Raw genomic sequence first — 22,565 nt, 5'->3', positions numbered from 1 at the left:
AGGTAGCAGGGATCAGTCGGGAGAGAGAAAAGCTGGCTAAGTTTCTGAAGTTAACAGAAATACATGTTTAAATATTTTAAATATTTAAGGAAAGCCACTAAAAGAAAATGAAGTAAACAAAATTCAGTCAATCTTTTAAAAGACAGTAGAGAGGGATCCCTGGGTGGCGCAGCAGTTTGGTGCCTGCCTTTGGCCCAGGGCGCGATCCTGGAGACCCGGGATCGAATCCCATGTCAGGCTCCCGGTGCATGGAGCCTGCTTCTCCCTCTGCCTGTGTCTCTGCCTCTCTCTCTCTCTCTGTGTGTGACTATCATAAATAAATAAAAATTTAAAGAATAAATAAGTAAATAAAAGACAGTAGAGAAAAAAATACCCAAAAAATCATAGTAAGTTTGAAAATATAAATTTAAAACTTTAATCACAATAAATATAAATGAGCTATATTCTATTAAAATTCACAGTGGTTACAATAAATAAGTAAATAAATCAGCTCTGTGTTGTACATGAAGTTCTCTAAAACAAAAAGGTATGGGAAAATATATGCTAGGAAAGTGACATATACATATAGCAATATTAATATTAGGCAAAATGTAATTTTAGGGAAAAAGCATGTTTTAGGACAGAGGTATTATTTCATGTTGATAAAAGTTCTATTCCAATAAGAAGATATCATAATCATACAACATTGTATGTTTAAGAGTAGTTTCAAAGTACAGAAAAAACACTGATAGACCGAACAAATGCAAACAAAAACCACAATGAACTACCACTTCACATCCAGTAGGGTAGTTATAATCCAAAAGACAATTACAAGTGTTGGTGAGGATGTAGAGAAATTGGAACCCTCATAGGCTCGTGGGAGAATGTAAAATAGTGCAGCTGCTTTGAAAAACAGTCTAGCAGTTCCTCAAAAAGTTAAATGTCATAGGTGATTGTATAACCTGCAGTTTTACTCCTGAATATATATCCAAGAGAAATGAAAACATCTGCACAAACATTTTATATGAATGTTCATAGTAGCATAATTCATAATAATCAAGAAGTGGAAACAACCCAAATATCCATCAACTGATGCAAAAATAAACAGAAAGTGGTGCAACCATATTATCAAATATTACTTAGCAATGAAGAGGAATGAAATACTTATCCATGCTACAACATGGATAAAATTTGAAAACATTACGCTAAGTGAAAGAAGCCAGTCACAAAAGACCACATATTTTATGATTCCATTTATATGAAATATCCAGAATGGACAAATCCATAAAGACAGAAAAGTAGGTTAGTGGTTGCCTAGGGCTGGAGGGGTTGAGGGAAAATGGAGAACAACTGATAATGGGTATGGGATTTTGCATGATAAGACTATTCAAAATTGATTGTGGTCATGGTTGCACAACTCTACAAATATACTAAAATCCATTGAAATGTATGCTTCAAATGAATGAATTGAGGCATGTGAATTATCTTCTAATGAAGCTGTTATAAAAATAAATACAAAAAGAAATATAAGAGAAATTGACAAAAATACAGATTAAAGAAGCAATTGTAATGAAGTTGTTTAATTATGTATGCACAGCAAATTATTCTGTGGATCATTAAAAATGTCCATAAATGTTCACTAATGCTGGGGTAGGACCTGGCCCCTGCAGATTTAATATAGCTCTCCTTAATGTAGTGTGAAGGCCGTGATTCTGATACCCACTCTGGGCACTGAGGAGAGTCCCTCTATCTCTCTGGGCTTCAGTGTCTTCCCCTGTAAAATAAGAGAGAAAGAGACTGATCATTAAGAATTTTCTCCTCTCACAGTCTTTAAAGACTTAGAACTTTCCTTTGGTGTGCTGTCTCTGGTGAGCTCTGCAACATTAGCACAAGTCCTGACATCTCATCCCAAGTGGGAATTGGAGCCCCCATACAGTCAATAGCAGGCACCTGAAAGATACCTCTGCAAAGAGAAAAGACAGAGCATATGTTCATTTCACTCTTAGTGGAGGCTATTGCTAATCTGGACCTATTTCATTTTGGATTTTAAGGAATACAATTTGTCTTCTATTTAGGTATAGTCTGTACTTATATTCAGGAAATTTGACTTACGGATATTCGTTTATTTGCATTTTCCTTTCTAGGGATCCTAGGAGTTCTTTCAAAAAACTTAAGCAACTTTAAAAAAAAAATTTATTTATTTTAAGGAGAGAACTAGAGCAAAGGAGTAGGGAGGGTGGGCAGAAGAAGAAGAAGAAGAGCAGACTCCCCACTGAGCATGGAGCCCAACATGGGTCTCCATCCCAGGACCCTGAGCTTAAATCAAGAGTCAGAAACTCAACTGACTGAGCTGCCCAGGCACCCCCAAATGTAAGCAACTTTGATCTGAGGTTGATAAAGCAATGAGAGAATTTGCTACTCTGTATTTAATTTTGACCAGTCAGGTAGAAATAGACTTGACAGGTAGAACTGGGAAAAATAAACTGGAAAGTCAGCATCAAGGTGTAATGGAATGAACATGCAATTTAGAATCAGATCTGGATTTGAATCTTGGTTTATCGGATTACTAGATATACAACCTTGGGCCTGCTAATTTACCACTTTGAGCCTCAGTTGTCTCAACTGTAAAATGAAGACAACAAGCTTCATTCAACCCCTATGGAGTTGTTATAAGAATTAGAGTTACTAAGGACACCTACCTGGGTGGCTCAGCAGTTGAGCATCTGCCTTCGGCTCAGGTTGTGATCCCGGGATCCGGAATCAAGTCCTGCATTGGGCTCCCTGCGAGGAGCCTGCTTCCCGCTCTGCCTCTGTCTCTGTCTCTCTGTCTCTTTCTCAGTCTGTGTCTCTCATGAATAAATAAATAAATCTTAAAAAAAAAAAAAGAATTAGAGTTAATAATAGTAGCATTCTTTCCAATGACTAAATGTGGGATCATTTTGCAACAGCTAGTTACTGCTCAAACACACAGGGCTGAGGAACTTCCTATGGAAACCACGTTTTTGTAAGCATCTGTAATTGCTAAAATTTCATCTTTATATTGAGATGAAATATTCATCCCTTTAATTTCCATCTATTGCCCTGTTTTATTGTTTGAGTTATTGTCATCCTCATGACAGATGTTAGATACTACATCATATCTTGCCCTGGCACTAAGTATTCTCCTGGCTAACTACTCCACATTGCCTTAATTTTTCCCTATGGGACCAGGTTTCCAGATTCCCCACCATTCTGGATATCAGCTTGGTGACAGCCACTGTGATTGCAGCTGGGACCAATGGTCTAAACATGATCTGATTAACTCAAAAAATTGAGGCTATTTCCTCTGTTGATAATTGTAATGGAGCCTGGAGTGTCATTAGCTTGTTTAGCTGCCTAATCAAATTCTTAGTTCCTATTGAACTTGCATTCAGCTGAGATCTGCAGCATTTTTCAAAGGGACTTTTTTCTGAGTTAGGTACTTGCTCCTTTTTATCCTATAATTGCATATATGTTTTGAAACTGTACATGTGTGTATATATATGTACGTACACACACTGTTTATCCCATTTTCAGATGAGGAAACAAGTTAAATTGCTTGTGCAAATATATATGTGCATGCAAATAATATCTAGCATTTATTGAAAATCCACTGTGAGCCATCACTGACTTTTTACCCCATTTTCAAATGAGAAAACAGGGAAGCTAAATAGCTTGTGCAAAATATCATAGCATATGGCTGTCAGAACTTGTACTGAAAGCATTGCTCTGTGCTAACTCCTGACATGGTACCAAACACATATGCACACACCAGCATCACTTCTGTTAGGGTTGGGAGGGCACTGAATCAGGTCTTAGGTCAGTCTCTCTGGGCCCATGTTCTTATCTGTATGGTGACTCATTTGGCTATATAATTTCTTATGTTTTGCTCAGCCCCAAGAATCTGCATAAATCCACCAAGACTCTAATCAAAGTGTAAAACAAATTACACTTTTTATTTTCTTTTGCAGAGATTCTGCTTACATTTGAGCTCACACACAGAACCGCACATCTGTCCCTATTGAATTGTGGCTTATCGGATTTGTTGGAGTGAGGAGAGCTTCTGGGATTAGTGTTTCCACATGCAGTCACATCTCCTGCCCTCCTACTCAGAAGCAACATATGCAGGCCGATGCTCCATTCCTTTTGGCCTTCTTCCAAGTCACTGGTCACTAGCAACAGCCCATACTAACTGGGAGGGTCCATGCTTGGCCACTGGAAATACTTTTAGGATGAAGGGACAGTTTCCTATACTTCTGTCCTCACTGCGATCTTAAAGATGGGTCACATAGTGTTCTCTCCTGGAATAACCACCTGTGGTGTCAACCAAGATGAACCATGACCACAATCGCTGAGTCAGAGAGTGACCTTGTGCAAGTCCCCTAATTGACTGGCTGTGACCAGTGGAGTCAGCTTTGAGCAGACCCTGTGAGCTCTTGAGCAGGGGTGAGGTAATCCTGAGGGGATGCTGCAAAGCTTACTTACACCTCACTCTGTCACCTGTCCCTAGTCAGCTCTGTGGGCCACTTTTGCTTCTTTAATAAGATCAAAAGCTCACTTCTGGTAAGAAGAAAATATTGGCTCTTTTATTCCTAGGCTTCTTTCCTCTCACCCCCAAACCTAAGCAAGAACCTTGTCTTTTCTCAGTCAACACACATGCCCTGCCTGCAAGAAACAGAATTCTTTTCATCACAAGGATATATTTTTGCCAGTCATGCCCGTCTCTGGAATGCAAACACAGACCAAGCTGGTGTAACATTTGACTGGTAGAGAAACTCTAGTACTATTTTGGGAAATCGGGGAGGGGGGGGTAGAATCTCCTTTTCGGTGCTGGAGATTTTTCTTATTGGCAGCAGATAAAATGAAAAGAAAAAAATATCTTTTTCTTAAGCAACTGTGTGGTGATTGATACATTCCTTGCCAGGACAAGTACTGGATATCTGCAACCAGGAAAAGTATATGCAATTTTGCAAATTTCTTGTTAATCTTCCCTTCTTGTTTAAAATTATGCTTGCTTGTTGAAAAACATGTGTAGTCAAGACTAGGGGAAAGGGTGTCTCGCTGTGATCCACATGAGAGAAAAGCTTGTGATTAGATGTCACCTTTAACCCACAATTTCTGTCCTGAAGAAAGAGACAGAAATAAGTCAGGATTCCTTGCCCCTTACAATGACACACAGCCTCAATGATAGCTCTCTATGTTCTTTTGCTCTCAAAGACTAGTAAACCAAACCAGATGCCAGGGCATTTGGTCATGTGCAGAATCTCACACTCAGAGAAAGTTATATGCAGGTGATATGTAGAGTTATAGGACTTGCCTTTCATAAGGCAAGGGAATAGACATAAGAGAATTAAGAGATGGGAATCCTTTGTCTGCTCTCTGTCCCTCAGAATCCTGGCTTTCTATCACATTGTGATAAAAAAGAATGGATGACCTGACTCAGACAGGGACAACATCCATATTTTTGACAGGTCCTAAAATAAACACTGTTTAAGTGCCTGGGCCACAGTCACTCAACCTCCAGGTCAACTCCTGACTCTAAACCCAAAGTTCTTTCCACCGACTCTCAAGAGCTGGGTTTCCTTCAAGTGAAGAGCTGACGGGTGCCACCCAGGGTAGGGTTTCTAGAAGGGGCCTCCACTGACCCCACACTTGTGCTCAAGTTGTGCACCCAGATTCAAGGACTCTGGGGAAAGAGGTAAACGGCAAAGATATATTGACAAAGATATATCTGCCAAACATGTCAACTTGGAGCACAATGTAAGCCATACGGTGTCTCGGCTTGGAGAAGAGAATAGGACCAGACCTGAGATTCCTTTTGGGCACTCTGTCCCTAACAGCCGTGACCACCACAGCTGAGGACACTTCTTCGATTCGCTGTCACGTTGCTCTGAGCAGCCTGAGCCAAGCACAAAAACGGATTCCATTCCAACGTAGTGAACTGTGGTGACATCCGTTATTCCGGTTTTCTGGCTCTCCGTGGTTCACTTCTTCTGTTGATTGATCTGTCCTTCATCACTGGACCTCCTTCCAGCTCTGTCTCCCTCTTGGCGAGGTCACTGGGCCATCCAGAGAAGGGGGGCTCTCAGGTGCTCACTCCTGGTCCCTGGCCCACTGTGCAGGCATCTCGCCTGTTCCTGGCTCTGACCACCGTGCAAGCATTCCCTCCAAACCTGCCACTTGATTAAGAGGCCCCCAAATGAAGCATTTCTGAATGCTTCTGAGCCTGTTGATGGGGAAGCCCCCAAGAGGTGCCGTGGCAGCCATGCACCCTCGAACCCTTGCATTGCTTTGCAACCCAGCCCGGCTGAGGCCACTGACAGCCAGCCCGAGGAGCCCATTTTCCTGGTGACAGTGGGACTGGGAGACCAGGGTTCCTCTGAGTGCTGTTTCAGGTGCATTAATAGGCCTTCCTAAATCGGTTGCCACCTGCACCCCAGATCTGCAGGAGCTCAGACCTTAACCCAAGAACACATCCATTCCTCGGCCTGATCTTAGTTTTTATGATAAATAAAACCCTGGTGAGAGACTGAGTGTACAGACAGTGGCCGGACCATATGTCAACAATGCAACTCTGACTCGAAACCTCTGCAGCAACCAGTCCCAGGAGGGCCGGCACCTGAGCAGTGACTACAGCTTCCCTTTCTTTATCACCACCCCCCAAACTCAAGAGCAACCAGAAAAAGCCAAATGAGCTCCCCACACCAGTCCCATGGGATGCTCCACTTCTAGTTAGCGCTCCCTCCGCCAGCTTCCCCATGCCAGCAGCCTCCAATTAGAGCATTCTTGAAGCCTTCCACTATTTTCCACTATAAGCTTTCCCACTCCCTTGCCTGCTGTTGAGTCTCCGCCAAGCACCAGGGATGGTGGCGGACTCCCTTGCCATTGCAAGCTCTGTGTAAATAGCCTCTTGCCTGTTCTCATTCAGGAAGTCTTTGTTTATTTCCACACTGGGTAAGTCATAACAGCTCTTGGGCTCTGGCCCCCTCCTAACCTCAACTGCTCAAAGGGAAAATATCCTCAGTAATGGGAAAGAGAGTGATGTTATGGTGATGGCTCTATTTCCTTTTTTAAAAATGCAATAAAGTGACAGCAGAGGAACAGAAAGGCACCATTTTTTTTTCTCCGTGTTTAGCATTGTCTCTGCATTACCAACCTGGATGTTAAAGGAAAAGTGGCTACCCTGGAGCTGAAGCTCCACCGAATGGAAAACTGTAGAAGTTCTGTGAGAGAAGCTAGCCTTAAGGATTCCAAAATTCCCGCCCCTGCCATAAGTACCCTTTATACTTCTAGCTGAAGGGATCCCTGGGTGGCGCAGCGGTTTGGTGCCTGCCTTTGGCCCAGGGCGCGATCCTGGAGACCCGGGATCGAATCCCACATCAGGCTCCCGGTGCATGGAGCCTGCTTCTCCCTCCGCCTGTGTCTCTGCCTCTCTCTCTTTGTGACTATCATAAATAAATTAAAAAAAAATTATACTTCTAGCTGAAGCCCCACCCTATCCCCCAATCTCACCCAATGCCCCATCTCACCCCCACCCCATTCTTCTCTTTGGATACCTTTCTTTTTGCAGGATTGCTCCCTGGTCCCTCTAGAACCTTCTATTAGTAGCAATTAAAAAAAAGTCTTCCAGCAACTTGACACTTTTTGAAATGCTAATTGATGCTAAGCAGAGCCATCAGGCTGTCTTTCACACCTACTCAGTCCCTGCCCCAGGCTTTTTTGCATATTTGAATCAATAAGTTTCTAGACTGAGGAAGCATGAGATATGCAAAATAGAGTGCTCCCACTGCCCTTGAAACTGTTACCTGTGGGGACCCAGAAAATCCCCACAGCCCCCCACAGGTTGGCCATGTTCTGCAGGTGCAATGCTCGGATCCTTTTGGAAGTGACCATCATTAGAGCTTTGTTCAACAATTTACATAAGCAGTGTTGACAAATGCTTCGTCCAGCCCGTTGTCTAAGCAGTGAGATGGTGTAAAATGAAACCAGCAGCACAACCAGTGAAAGAAAGAATGCGGAGATGGGATTGCTGAACTGGGTACAGAACTAGTTGATGTCCACTGAGCAAGAAAACCACAACCACCGGACAAAACCCATTTACGAAGTATTGATCCCTTAAGTCGATATCTAATGTCCCAGTCTGATCCGTAGTTGACAGTATGTTAATAGTATGTCAAACCAGGCTACGTTTCTCTAGAAGCAGCAAATGACCCGTCAGCTTGTCAGATAATGATCTCCTATGTGTTTAAAGGGGCATGCAGTAATCTCTTGCCTTTGTTTTAAATACTTCATACTTTTAGAGGTTGTCCCTAAAGGGAAGCAGAATGTGCCATCCCAAAATAAGCCTCGTTGGCATGAGGATTGTGTTGAACTGATTATCTTTGAAAGAAATCAGAAGAAGCTCTAAAAACAGAGTAGAATTTACTCTTTTGTAAGGGAAATTTACATTTATAAGGCAATCTCCATTTGTAACACAGGCTCTCTCTTTGTACCAGAAAGAGAAGGATGAGTAAATCACAAGAAATCCCCAATGTAGGAAAGAGGTTAGGTTTGAAGCTGATGGCCAAAAAGAATTCTTGGGACGTCTTTGGTGCAAAAAGGTGGTTTTATGAAAGCATTGGGACAGGACCCCTGGGAAGAAAGAGCTGCCCTGAGGTCCTGAGGAGTGGCTCATTATATACTTTCAAGTCGGGAGGGGCTTAGGGAGAGCGTAAGTCTCTAAGGAGTTTTGGAAGCAAGGTCTCCAGGACCTTGAGAGGGCTAGGTGTTGCTGGGGAAAGGTCATTTATTACTCTCAAATAAAACTCAAGTCATGAGACCCTTCAGATGTATATCCCTGGGTCATATGCTTGGGGGATGATTGCTAACATTATATCTTGGGGAGTAGAGGTAAAGGAGATTTCCAAAGGAATTTTTATATGTTAGAGTAGATGTACAGGATCCTGGAGGTCAGGTCAGGATTGGCTTTTGCCCTTTGCAAAGTATTAACATCGAAGCAGCTGAGTTCCTACAGGAATGTCACTCTGCCTGTATCAAGGACTTGCGAATGGGTCTGGAAGTAGTAAGGAAATTCTTTTTTTTTTTTTTTTTTTGCCTTTGTTTCCCACATCAACTCCTATCACTGCACCTGACTTACAGCTGCTTAACAGCCTTGTCCATGTTTACTGGATTTTTCCTGCTAACCTCCCATAACTTGCCTCCCTTCCTACCAACATTGTTCTTTTGCCTTTTGCTGGAGATGGTATGTAAAATGATGGTGTGGGCATTTCAGGGAGCTTTACTCAGTTTTTCTGGGTATCTCCTGGGTATGCATGAAGTATACGTTATTAAACTTGTGTTTGTTTTTCTCTGGATAATCTGTCTTTTAGTATGGGCGGGGAAGGGGCATCCATACAACCTAGAAAAGGCAGAGGGAAATTATTTTTCCTCCTCTATGTTCATCGCCACATCCACAAGTCTGCCCGAAGACTTCTGTGCAGGTGGTCTCATCCAGGGAATATATCCTTGCAGTTTTGTGTTGGTTTTTTAAAAATTTTATTTATTTATTCATGAGAAACACAGAGAGAGAGAGGCAGAGATACAGGCAGAGGGAGAAGAAGGCTCCATGTGGGGAGCCCGATGTGGGACTCGATCCCAGGACTCTGGGATCATGACCTGAGTCAAAGGCAGGTGCTCAACTGCTGAGCCACCCAGGCATCCCATATCCTTGTAGTTTATGACTGCAGCAGTATTCACCAGAAGCTCCCCTCTGGTGGGCCTTCCTGTCTCTAAGCCCCAGTTTGGGCAGCTTTTCTGACAAAGACTCACTCCTTTACCAAACATTAGTTAGATCCCGGTGAGCCCTCTTCTTGAGTAGGCCTTGACCGTGGTCTTCTATGTCCATCCTTGCCAAGTCCCCACTAAGGCAAGTTAGAGAGAATACCCACTCTTGATATCTGATCAAGCTCTTCATCTCCCACCTTTGATGTCCAAGTCCTTGGCTTGCCTATAGCAAGAATTTTATTAGATCAGTTTAGCAAGAATCCCTTACCCACTTAATAATTTTTCATTCACCGACCCTTCACCCTGCTCCTTGACTCTAAATCCCAACAGTGTTTGCTGGATTTGGAGCAGAACCCAATCTCTCTCCCTTGTTGCAGTAGTCTTGAGTGAAGGCTTCCTTACTGCTTTAGCAAATGTCAGAGTAATTTTTCCTTTAACACCACTCTTTCTGCTAGGCTTAGTATTGCGTGGGAGGTCTGGGGCTTGTAGCAGCACTGCCCAGCAGGGGGATGGAGAATGATGGAGTCACTGCTTTGGCCAGCACAGTCTCCCCTTCATCTCCTTTTGGTAGTGCCACCCCACTCTTTGGCCACATGTGGGCACAACATTTGGGCATGGGCCATTCCCTGGACGTAGGCTGATCTACACGCACTGGACCTGATATACAGATAGTGGTAGAAATAAGATCTCTTCTGATGAGGTTGCCAAGCTTGGAAAATGTTAATTTGGGGCTCTGCCCCTACCCCCTAATCTCCCTTAAAATTGGCCAGAATGAATCTAAAATGCAGACAGCAGTAGGGAACAAGGGGGAAGGGTTCTGAGGATATTCCAGACATTCCATCTGGCCCCAGGACAGAGGAATGGATCCAAAGCCACACAGGACATTCTCTTTGGATCTGAGTTGAGATTTTTGTCAATAGCAGCTGAGAGCCCTGAGTACTGCAGGGTAATGATTCAGTTGCCCCCTTATACATTCCCAGAACAACTATTGTCACCTGACCCACAAGCCCCCAGGAGCTCCTTCCGGGACAGATCCCAGCCCTCTCTCTGAGGAGGAACTACTACTTGGAGCATGTCTGAGCTAAGTGCGGCTTTCCTTTTTTTTCCCTTTCAGTGCTCATCATGATAAGTATACTTATAATCTCCCTCACTTATTTTGCCCCCACACACTTGCCCTCTGACAACCACCAGTTTGTTCTCTATATTTAAGAATCTGGGGTGGGTTTTTTTGTTGTTTTTTCCCTTTTTTTTCTTTCTTTGTTTTGTTAAATTCCACGTGAGGGAAATCATATGGTACTTGTCTGTCTCTGACTTGTTTCACTTAGCATTATATCCTCTAGATCCATTCATGTTTTTGCAAGTAGTACGATTTCATTATTTTTTATGGCTAATATTCCTATATATATGTATATATAATGATATATAAGGTGGTATATTCCATTTTATACATATACATATTCCGTTTTATATATAAATATGGCCTCTTCTTTTTTTTTTAAGATTTTATTTATTTATTCATGAGAGACACAGAGAGAGGCAGAGACACAGGCAAAGGGAAAAGCAGGCTCCTTACAGGGAGCCCGATGTGGGACTTGATTCCAAGAGCCTGGGATCATGACCTGAGCTAAAGGTAGATGCTCAACCACTGAGCCACCCAGGTGTCCTTATACTACCTCTTCTTTTTTTTTTTTTTTTTTTTTTTATACTACCTCTTCTTTATCCATTTATCTGTTGATGGAACTTGGGTTGCTTCCATATCTTGGCTATTGTAAATAATGCTACAGTAAACAAAATGGTGCACGTATCTTTTCAAATTAGTGCTTTTGCTTTTGTGGGGTAAATACTCAAAGGTGGAATTACTGAATGATATGGTAATTCTATTTTTAATTTTTTGAGGAAACTCCATATTGTTTTCCACAGTTGCTACACTGATTTGCATTTTCACTAACAATGCATAAGGGTTCCTTTTTTTCTGCATCCTTGCCAATACTTGTTTTTTGTGTTTTTTATTTTAGCCATTCTCACAAGTGTGAGGTGATATTTCATTGTGGTTTTGATTTTCATTTTCCCGATGACTAGCGATTTTGAGCCTTTTTTCATGTGTCTGTTGGCCATCTGCACATTTTCTTTGGATAAATGTCTTCATATCTTCTGTTCATTTTTAATTGGGTTATTTGTGTCTTTTTGTTGTTGAGTTGTATAAGTTGAAGGTTTGTATCATGAATGGATGAATGGATGTTGTACTTTGTCAAATGCTTTTTCTGCATCTATTGAGATGATATGGTTTTTATATGTGAATATGGAACAACACTTGCATCCCTGAAATAAATTCCACTTGAATGAATGAATTAATTTTTCAATGTATTGTTGGAATCAGTTTACTAAATATGTTGAGGATCTTTGCATCTATGTTCATCACAGATATTGGCCTGTAGTTTTTTCACTTTTTCTAGTGTCTTTATCTGGTTTTGGTATCAAGGTAATGCTGGCCTCATAGAACGAATCTGAAAGCTTTCCTTTCTCTTGTATTTTTTGGAATAGTTGGGAAAGAATAGGTATTAACTCTTCTCTAAATTCACCTTTGGTGAGTTCTGTTCTGGTTTGATAAAATTCACCTGTGAAGCCATCTGGTCATGGACTTTTGTTTGTTGGGAGCTTTTTTTTTAAAAAAAATATTTTATTTATTTATTCATGAGAGACAGAGAGAGAGAGAGAGAGAGAGAGAGAGAGAGGCAGAGACACAAGCAGAGGGAGAAGCAGGCTCCATGTAGGGAGCCTCACGTGGGACTCGATCCTGGGTCTCCAGGATCACACCCTGGGCTGAAGGCGGCGCTAAACCGCTGAGCCAACCAGGCTACCCTAGGAGCTTTTGATTCTTTAATTAATTTCATAGCTAGTAATTAGTCTGTTCAGATTTTCTATATTTTCCTGATTCAGTTTTGGGAAGCTGCACATTTCTAGGAATTTATCCATTTCTTCTAAATTGTCCAAATTGTTGTCATATAATTTTTCATAATATTCTTTTATAATCCTTTGTATTTCTGTGATGTCAATTTTACTTCTCTTTCATTTCTGATTTTGAGTCCTCCTTTTTTAAAAAGATGTTATTTATTTATTCATATGAGAGTGAGAGAGAGGGAGAGAGAGAGAGAGAGAGGGAGGGAGGGAGAAGCAGGCTCCATGCAGGGAATGATGTGGAACTTGATCCCAGGACTCCAGGATCACGCCCTGGGCTGAAGGCAGGTGCTAAACCGTTGAGTCACCTGGGAATCCCCGAGTCCTCCCTTTTTAAAAAAATTTAAATTCAATTCATTAGCATATAGTGTATTATTAGTTTCAGAGGTAGAGTTCAGTGATTCATCAGTCTTATATAATACCCAGTGCTCATTACATCATGTGCCCTCTTTAATGTGGGTGTGGCTTTCCTTTTCTATTTCCAGCTGCTCTCCAAAGTCTGTCATGACAATACATTAAGGCAATGCTTTTCAAATTGGACCAAAGAACTGACCCTGTTCAAAGAAAATAAAAAATTAGCAGATCCCCTTTGTGAATTTAAATTATTATTATACTAAGTGCAAACATAACATATGCCCATGGCTATACGAAACCAAAATAAATTTTCAGCTATAAAACCAACAAACTCAAATTAAAAACAATAATTTAATGACATATTATATTTTGCTAAGGCACATTGTTGACAATGAGTTTATTATTAGAAAATCTTCTCTAATTAGTTATGAATTTTGATGGGGAATACATGGTGGGAGGAACCCTTGGACCAATTACTGTTTCCCAACATCCTAACATTTTTGCTTCATAATGATCTCCCAAAAGGAGGCAAACACTTCTGGGTCTGGGAACGAGGGATGACCTCAGGGTTTCTTTTTGATGTTCTGAGAGGCTGGTTTGGAAACCCTGGGTTTTGAGATGATCAGGTGCTCTTGGCATCCCTGTTCAGATCCCTTGTCTTGTGAATGAAGAGACCTGCCCATAAGGCACATAGCCCAGGGCTCTTAAAACACCTGCTTCTCTGGATTTTGGTCCCAGGCAGACAGATGTAAAGGTCCCCTTCACAGTGGTGACTGCCCCAGTCACATTTGTGATAGTTAAATTCTCAGAATTTGGGATGGATAATGGTAGAATAAGAATATATGGAAAAAATAATATGGAACAATAGCAAAAATAGAACAATGGTTTTTCAGAAAGAAAATATATTTAAAGATATATTGAGAAGAAATTGAGGCCTGAAGTCCTGGGTAGGGAAGCAGGGTGTAGAAAGAGGTTGCTCTAAGATCCAGGGTCCCCAGCCTTGACTCCTCTGCCTTATGCCTCTAGTCCCCAGCACCAAACAACCATATTCCATTCTATTTTCCCAATGACTTTATGCTATTATAGAATACCTAAGTTTTATTAATCACTGAACATACTTCTTTGTACTAAATATGTATGATAATAGTATGATATGTACTAAATATGTATGATAACATACTTCTTTGTACTAAATATGTATGAAATGAAAACCTCCAAGAATTTTCCTATGACCATAATGCCTTCTTCAGTTTTTGTTTTGAAAGCAAATAATGGAAAGTAACATTTTGAAGCACATTTCTTTCTTTTTTTTAAAAAAAGATTTTATTTTGGGGGCACCTGGGTGTCTCAGTTGGTTATGCATCTGGCCTTCAGCTCATGTCATGATCCTGGATGGAGGCTCATGTAGGGCTCTCTGCTCAGTGAGTAACGTTTTCCCTCTCCCTCTGCCTGCTGCTCTGCCTACTTGTGCTCTCTCTCTCTGTGTCAAATAAATAAATAAAATCTTTTAAAAATAAATAAATAAAATAAAGATTTTATTTTTAAGTGATTTCCACATTCAACATGGGGCTCGAGCTCACAACCCTGAGATCAAGAGTTGCATGCTCTACCGACTGAGCCAGCCAGGAGCCTCTAGAAGTGCATTTCTTAATTTTTCTGTGTCTAATAATTGCTTATCAAAACATGTAAGAGGGCAGCCCCGGTGGTGCAGTGGTTTAGCGCTGCCTGCAGCCCAGGGCATGATCCTGGAGACCCTGGATCAAGTCCCACATCAGGCTCTCTGTATGATGCCTGCTTCTCCCTTTGCCTGTGTCTCTGCCTCTCTCTCTCTCTCTATGAATAAATAAATAAAATCTTTAAAAAAAAACAAAGCATGTAAGATATAAAATAATATATCATTTTGGTTTTTTTAAAGGCTTCCAGTTCTTTTCTTAAAATTTATTTTTAAGTAATCTTTACACCTAATGTAGGACTCATACTCACAACCCTAAGATCAAGAGTCACATGTTCTTCCAACTGACCTAGCAAGGCACCTCGGATGCATTATTTTGATAAAATATGTACTACCAATAATTATAATCTTTATTCAATCCAGAAAAATTGTAGATTAAGAAGTATTTTAGGGGTGCCTGGGTGGCTCAGTTAAGTATCTAACTTTTTTTTTTTAAGATTTTATTTATTTATTTATTCATGAGATAGAGAGAGAGAGAGAGAGAGAGAGAGAGGCAGAGATGCAGGCAGAGGGAGAAGCAGGCTCCATGCAGGGAGTGTGATGTGGGACTTGATCCCAGGACTCCAGGATCACTCCCTGGGCCAAAGGCAGGTGCTAAACCACTGAGCCAACCAGGGATCCCCAGCATCTGACTCTTGATTTTGGTTCAGGTCATGATCTTGGGTTTATGAGATGGAGCCCTATGTGAGGCTTTGTGCTCAGGGGCATGTCTACTGAGATTCTTTACCTCTTCCTCTGCCCTTCCTCCTGCTCATGCACTCTCTCTCTCTCTCAAATAAATAATTTTAAAACATATTTTAATACCATGAAGGGATTCAGAATGAGCCTCCACCGAATGTACCACTTTGGCATGTGGATTACTTTGAGCTGATGTCAGTCAAGGCCCAAAAGACTCAGGAAGAACTTTTGTCTCCGTTAACTGCCTAAAGAATTCAGATAGAGAGCCTTGCCCAGGAAGAGAACTATCTCCAGAGACACAAAGAATATGGGCTAAGTGTAGTGAGCTGGTGGGAAGCTCTGCAGAGCTTGGAGATCATTCCTCTCTATGTCCCATTGTTTCTGCATTGACATGGTAAACATTTGCTTACTAGACATTTTCTTTTTCCATTTTCCTGTAAATTATCTTCCTTTCCTTTGAAGTCCCAGACTCCTGCCCCATCTCCTTAGCTCAAAATGGCATATAAGCCCAATTGCCTGAATGCCTGCAGGTCTCATAGTCTTAAGGGGTTCCCATGTGTATGTAATTAAATTTGTTTTCTCTTGTTAATCTGTTTTACATTAATTAACCAGTCAAAGAATCTAGAAGGGTAGTGTAAAATTTCCCTCCCCAACAACTGTCACAGGAAATTTTTTAAAGTTTTGAATTTCAGTTGGTTGATGATATATTCCTTGAGTTTTTGACATAAAATGGGAAGGATTTCCAAGAACCAGGTGAATTGCTTTGACAAATCTCCCCTCCATTCCCATCTACTTATTTATATGGATAAAGGTATTCAGTTCTTACATCAATGAAAATGAAAAATAGGAACAGAATCTTTGTTGAACTCTGTCTCAATCTAGTAATAAGTTCTATTCATGTGTGAATATGTGAACTAATTAAAAACAAAAACCCACACACAAGGAATAGAAAGCTGGTTATAGTTGACTCTGGTGGGCATTCCTAGTAGGGGTAAGATCAGAGTTTCCTTGGAGCCTGTTCCCACTCCCCCTTCCTTTCAACAGAATTGTATTGCCCTGTGAGATGAAATCAGTATTCAGCATTTGCATTATTATGACTGAGTAATGGGTGAACTAGCAGTGGACTATGCTTTGATTTCCTTTCCCATTACATTTTTTTCTATTTCTTAGTCTTCTACATTGTTATCACTAAGTCAGTCCTAAACTCTGCTATAGAATTGAAAATCTGAAAAAAAAAAAAAAAAAGAATTGAAAATCTGCTCTCAACATGATTAAACACATCAGGTATTATGATAATTTCAGTTTTTTCTTGGAGACCTTCTCCATGAAGCTTTCACTGTTCTCCTGCTCCAATCTGAACTTTGCTCCCTGGATCTGTTACAGAGCTGTCATCCAAGACTCATCCCCACATCATCTGGGAGAACATCCTTGCCAGTCTCCTGAGCTGGACTGCAGGTCTTAATGGAATACATCCTCATGGTTTTATTGGAACACATCCTCATTAACTTCCTGACAAAGTGTGCCAAAGGAAGTCCTTGTTCTTCTCTTCCTGAATACTAATATTCAGGAAACAGAGCAAAGGAAAATATTGACATCATGGGGACACAGCAAAATAATCTAGAATAGGGGCAAGATTACAGGTCACACAGCCAAATTTCTTCAACAAATAAGTCTCAAGGAGAAAAAAAAAAGCATGTGCAAGAAAATAATTTGCAAAGAAAAGAGATGGAGGAGGGAACTATAGATTAAAAGATTTAGACCCTTATTTAAACAAACTATATATATAATATATATATGAACACATATATATTTAAATTTTTTATTTTTAAGTAATCTCTATACCCAATGTGCGGCTCCCACTTATAACCCCAAGATCAAGAGTTGTATGCTTTGCTGGCTGAGCTAACTAGCCCTAACAAACTATATTCTAAAAAATATGTGATATTTTAAAAAATTGAACTTTTGAGCACTGGAGATCCAATGATGTTCAATTCTATTTTATTTATTTTTTAAAGATTTTTATTTATTTATTCATGAGAGTTACAGAGAGGGGGTGGGGCACAGACACAGGCAGAGTGAGAAGTAGGCTCCACGCAGGGAGCCCAATGTGGGACTTGATCCTGGGTCTCCAGGATCATGCCCTGGGCTGAAGGCAGTGTTAAACCTCTGAGCCACCCGGGCTGCCCACAATTCTATTTTAGAGATAATAGTGACATTACTTTTTATTTTTATTTTATTTTATTTTTATTTTATTTATGATAGTCACACAGAGAGAGAGAGAGGCAGAGACACAGGCGGAGGAAGAAGCAGGCTCCATGCACCGGGAGCCTGATGTGGGATTCGATCCCGGGTCTCCAGGATCGCGCCCTGGGCCAAAGGCAGGCGCCAAACCGCTGCGCCACCCAGGGATCCCTGGCATTACTTTTTTTTTTTTTTTTTTTTTTTTTAAATTTTTTTTTTTTTTATTTAATTATGATAGTCACAGAGAGAGAGAGAGAGAGAGAGAGAGAGAGAGAGAGAGAGAGAGAGGCAGAGACACAGGCAGAGGGAGAAGCAGGCTCCATGCACCAGGAGCCCGATGTGGGATTCGATCCCCGGTCTCCAGGATCGCGCCCCGGGCCAAAGGCAGGCGCCAAACCGCTGCGCCACCCAGGGATCCCTGGCATTACTTTTTTTTTTTTTTTTTTTTTTTTTAAATTTTTTTTTTTTTTATTTAATTATGATAGTCACAGAGAGAGAGAGAGAGAGAGAGAGAGAGAGAGAGAGAGAGAGAGAGGCAGAGACACAGGCAGAGGGAGAAGCAGGCTCCATGCACCAGGAGCCCGATGTGGGATTCGATCCCCGGTCTCCAGGATCGCGCCCCGGGCCAAAGGCAGGCGCCAAACCGCTGCGCCACCCAGGGATCCCCCCTGGCATTACTTTTTAAAAGATTTATTTAGGGCAACCCCGGTGGCGCAGTGGTTTAGTGCAGCCTGGGGTGTGATCCTGGAGACCCAGGATCGAGTCCCACATTGGGCTTCCTGCATGGAGCCTGCTTCTCCCTCTGCCTGTGTCTCTGCCTCTTTCTTTGCTCTCTCTGAATGAATGAATGAATAAATCTTTAAAAAAATAAAAAATAAAAAAAAAATAAAAGATTTATTTATTTATTTTAGAGACCATGATCTGGAGGGATAGAGGGGGAGGGAGAGAATCTCAGGCAGACTCCCCACTGAACGTAGGGCCCAACATGGGGCTCGATCTCATGACCATGAGATCATGACCTGAGCTGAAACTAAGAGTTGGGTGCTTAACCGACTGCACAACCTAGGTGCCCAGTGGGTTCTTATCTTTTAGAGAGACACACTGATAGGACAGGAGAGGGAAATATGGTTAGCATATAGGTGAAGCAGTATTGGCTATAACCTGATTATTGTTTTTTTTTAACCTGATTATTGTTGATCTGATCATGGTTAAACCTAGTACATGTCAGTTTATTATATTATTGTCGAACTTCTCAACAAGTTTGGACTTTTCCACTATAAATAGCTTTTTTAAAAAAATTAAGAAAACAATAACAAAGTCACTCTTTTATCCCCATACTTAGTACTTAGGTGATACCTCAGCTGGATGTGAATTATTATTATTTTTTAAAGTAGTCTCCACACCCTGTGTGGAGCTTGAACTCACAACCCTGAGATCAAGAGTCACATGATCTACTGACTGAGCCAACCAGGTACCCTTTTTATTTTTTTAATTTTAATAGTTTTTTGAGAAATTCTTTATCCTCTGTTTTAAAGGGGTTTCTTCACTGATGCCTTCTAATTCATAGTAAGTTTCTAAGAGTTTCCTTTTGATTATTTTAGCTCTGTAATTTCTTTTCTTTCTTTCTTTCATTCTTTCTTCTGTAATTTCTTAATTAAATTCCTTGTCATAGGTCTTTTTTGTACTGAGAATTCAAAGGGCCCTTTGAATGTAGACTGTTTTGCTTGAGAAGTCATATTTTTCTTTGATAATTTTCCCTATCATTTTCTTTGTTCTTGCTGAAATTCCTATTATTTGAGTATTGAACTGATGCTATTTTTACTGGAATCGCATTAACTTTATAGATATTGTTAGGAAGAATTGACACTTATCTGGTAGATTTTCTTACCTTGAACATGTCTTTACATTTATTCAGTTGTCCTTTCAGTTTTGTCCAGAGTTTAATTTTTTATCATATTTAACGTTTTTTAATCATCTTATTCCTAGAAATTTTTATTTTGTTTTTGTGTCATTTTGAGATGAAATCTTCTATTGTGATGTTTGCTAGCTGGTTATTATTGCATGTAGGAAAGATTTTATTGATTTTTTTAAAACAAGTTTGCTAAATTCTCTTATTTCTAATAGTTTTCCATTGATCATCTCAGGTTTTGTTCCAGGTGCACATCTATGTCATCTCCAAATGAATTTAATATTACCTCTTCTTTTTTTAATCAATCTTTCTTTCTTTCTTTCTTTCTTTCTTTCTTTCTTTCTTTCTTTCTTTCTTTCATTATTTAAAAATAAATAGTGGGGTGTTAATTTTTTTAGTGTGCTGCTGCATTCTTTTTCCTGGTTTTTCACTATTGATAGGTGATATTGGATTCTGTTGGTTATGGTGCAGAAATGTTTCCTGTTTCCTGCAAGTTGGCAGCTGAAGCCAGAAACTGGACCAGACTCAAGTTTAATTTCTTTGGCAAGAGTACAGGAGGCATATAATGTCTAGTTATTTTCTTTTTTGTAATCATATCTGTCAGTGATGCTTACTATCATATTAATTCACTGGAGGATTGCAAAATGGTGATATTCTGACATTTCTTTTTAAAATATTAAGTCGACTATTTACTTTAGAAAAGTTGCAGATTTACAAAATATTTGCAGAGTTAGTGCGGAGAATTCAGTGTACCCTGTACCCGATTTTCCCTATTGTTAATATCTTATACTGTTGTGATATATTTGTCACAATTAATAAACCAATATCAATGCCTCATCACTAACTAAACTGCATTTTCTGTTCTAAGGTCACACCTAGAATACAGCAATACATGTAATTATTGTGTTTCTTTCATTGCAAAAGGTATGGAATGCAAAAGGTACAGCCACCTTGGAAGAAAGCTTGGCAGTTTTTTATAGAGTTAAACATAGGCTTCCCATATGATCCAGAAAGTATGCTCCTTGGTATTTACCCAAATGAGCTGAAAATTTATATCCACACAAAAATCTACGCATAAATGTTTATAGCAGCTTTATTCATAATTGCCAAAAATTGGAAGCAACCAAAATATCCTTAAATAAGTGAATGGATGAACTAGTACATACATACGATGGAATATTACTTGGCAATAAAAATAAATGAAATATTGAGCCATGTAAAGACATGGAGGAAACTTAAATACGTATTGCCAAGTGAAAGAAGGCCATCTGAAAAGGCTACGTACTGCATGATTGCAGCTCTATGATGTTGTGGAAAAGGCAGAACTAGGTACTCAATAAAAAGACCAGTGGTTGCCAGGGTCAGAGGCATGAATGGGTGTTTTTATGGTAGTAAAACTATTCTGTACAGTAGTATAATGGTGGATACATGTTATTGTACACTAGTCAAAGCCTATAGAATGTACAACGCAAAAAGTGAACCCTAGTGTAAACCATAAACTTTAGGTAATAATAATATGTCAATATTGCCTTATAAATTGTAACAAATGTACCCCCCTGAGACAACATGTTAGTAATGGGGAAAACTCTGTGTGTGTGTGAGTGTGTGTGTATGTGAGTGTGGGGGTGGAGTGGGGGAAATGTATGGGAACTCTCTAATTTTTCTGTTTTCTTCTCTAAAATATAGTCTATAAATTTTTGAAAATCTCAGTTCTCATCATTATCCCAATTTTGTTAATTAATTAATGACTTCTGTAAGGACTTGTAGATTCTGATTTTGTCTCATGGGTGCTAATCCATTATTACTGAGAAAGAAAAAGGCAGTCCCTGAGACGTGGGAGCCAGTCTGATGCTTACAGCCAGGTGTCAGTGTTTGAAGTTAGTCTGGTGTTTGCAGCTAGGCCGTGTATAGTCTTCTGTTGGACACAAATCATCTCACAGAGCACCAATGTCAGACAAGGTCACTCTGAGACCATGGTAACTTAAAACAAGGCAATTTTGTCTAGGCACAACAAAAACAAGAATGCAGCCCACAAAAATGCTTCTTTCCCATTATAGTTTTATCCATAACCTAGTCTGCCCTCCTTATACATACAATTTATTGAGGTATCCAATCACAGAAATGTCTCTGCTTTCTGACAGTGTGCAATCCAGAGTGACCCCACATTCTTGGGCTCTCCTCAAACCTTTCCAACCTAAAGGTTGAAAAGGTGTCTCATGAGACACCCCATGATTCTCTATGGTGTGTGTTCACTCTCTGACTGTAGTAAGTGATAAAACCAATTGGTTCAATTACAGGCATTTACTCTTATCATTTATTTTGATAATCAAATTGTCTCAAGGGGCACCAGCTCAGTCAGGTAAGCGTCTGCCTTCAGTTCAGGTCATGATCCCAGGGTCCTAGGATGAAGCCCCATCTTGGGCTCCCCTGGGCTCAGCAGGGAGTCTGCTTCTCCTTCTTCTTCTGCTATTCCCCCTGCTTGTGCTCTGTGTGTGTGTGTGTGTGTGTGTGTGTGTGTCAAATAAATAAATAATCTTTTTTAAAAATTGTCTCAGATTTGGTCTTTTGACATACTCCCATTGTTCTTTGAGCACTTTCCCACTTTCTGGAACAACAAGATGTCCCAGGCTCATTTGTACATCCTTGCCCCAGCCCTGGATCAGCCAATTTTCTAAGGATTCCTGGTGTCTTGTGTAGTTGAGAGTGATATTTAAAAGTTATGGGAGGGGCACATGAGTGGCTCAGTTGGTTAAGCGTCCAACTCTTAGTTTCTGCTCAGGTGATGATCTCAGGGCTGTGAGATGGAGCCCCAAGTCAGGCTCTTGCACTGGGTGTGGAGACTGCTCAAGATTCTCTCCAGCTCCCTCTGCCCCTCCTCCCCTTCAAAAAAAGTTCTGGGAGTTGAGCTCATTGCTTTTGGGGTGCCACTGCTTCCAG

Source organism: Vulpes lagopus, chromosome 1 (assembly GCF_018345385.1).
Source record: "Vulpes lagopus strain Blue_001 chromosome 1, ASM1834538v1, whole genome shotgun sequence".
Lineage (NCBI taxonomy): Eukaryota > Metazoa > Chordata > Mammalia > Carnivora > Canidae > Vulpes > Vulpes lagopus.
The sequence above is the reverse complement of the archived record's forward strand: the minus strand, read 5'-3'. Positions refer to the sequence as shown.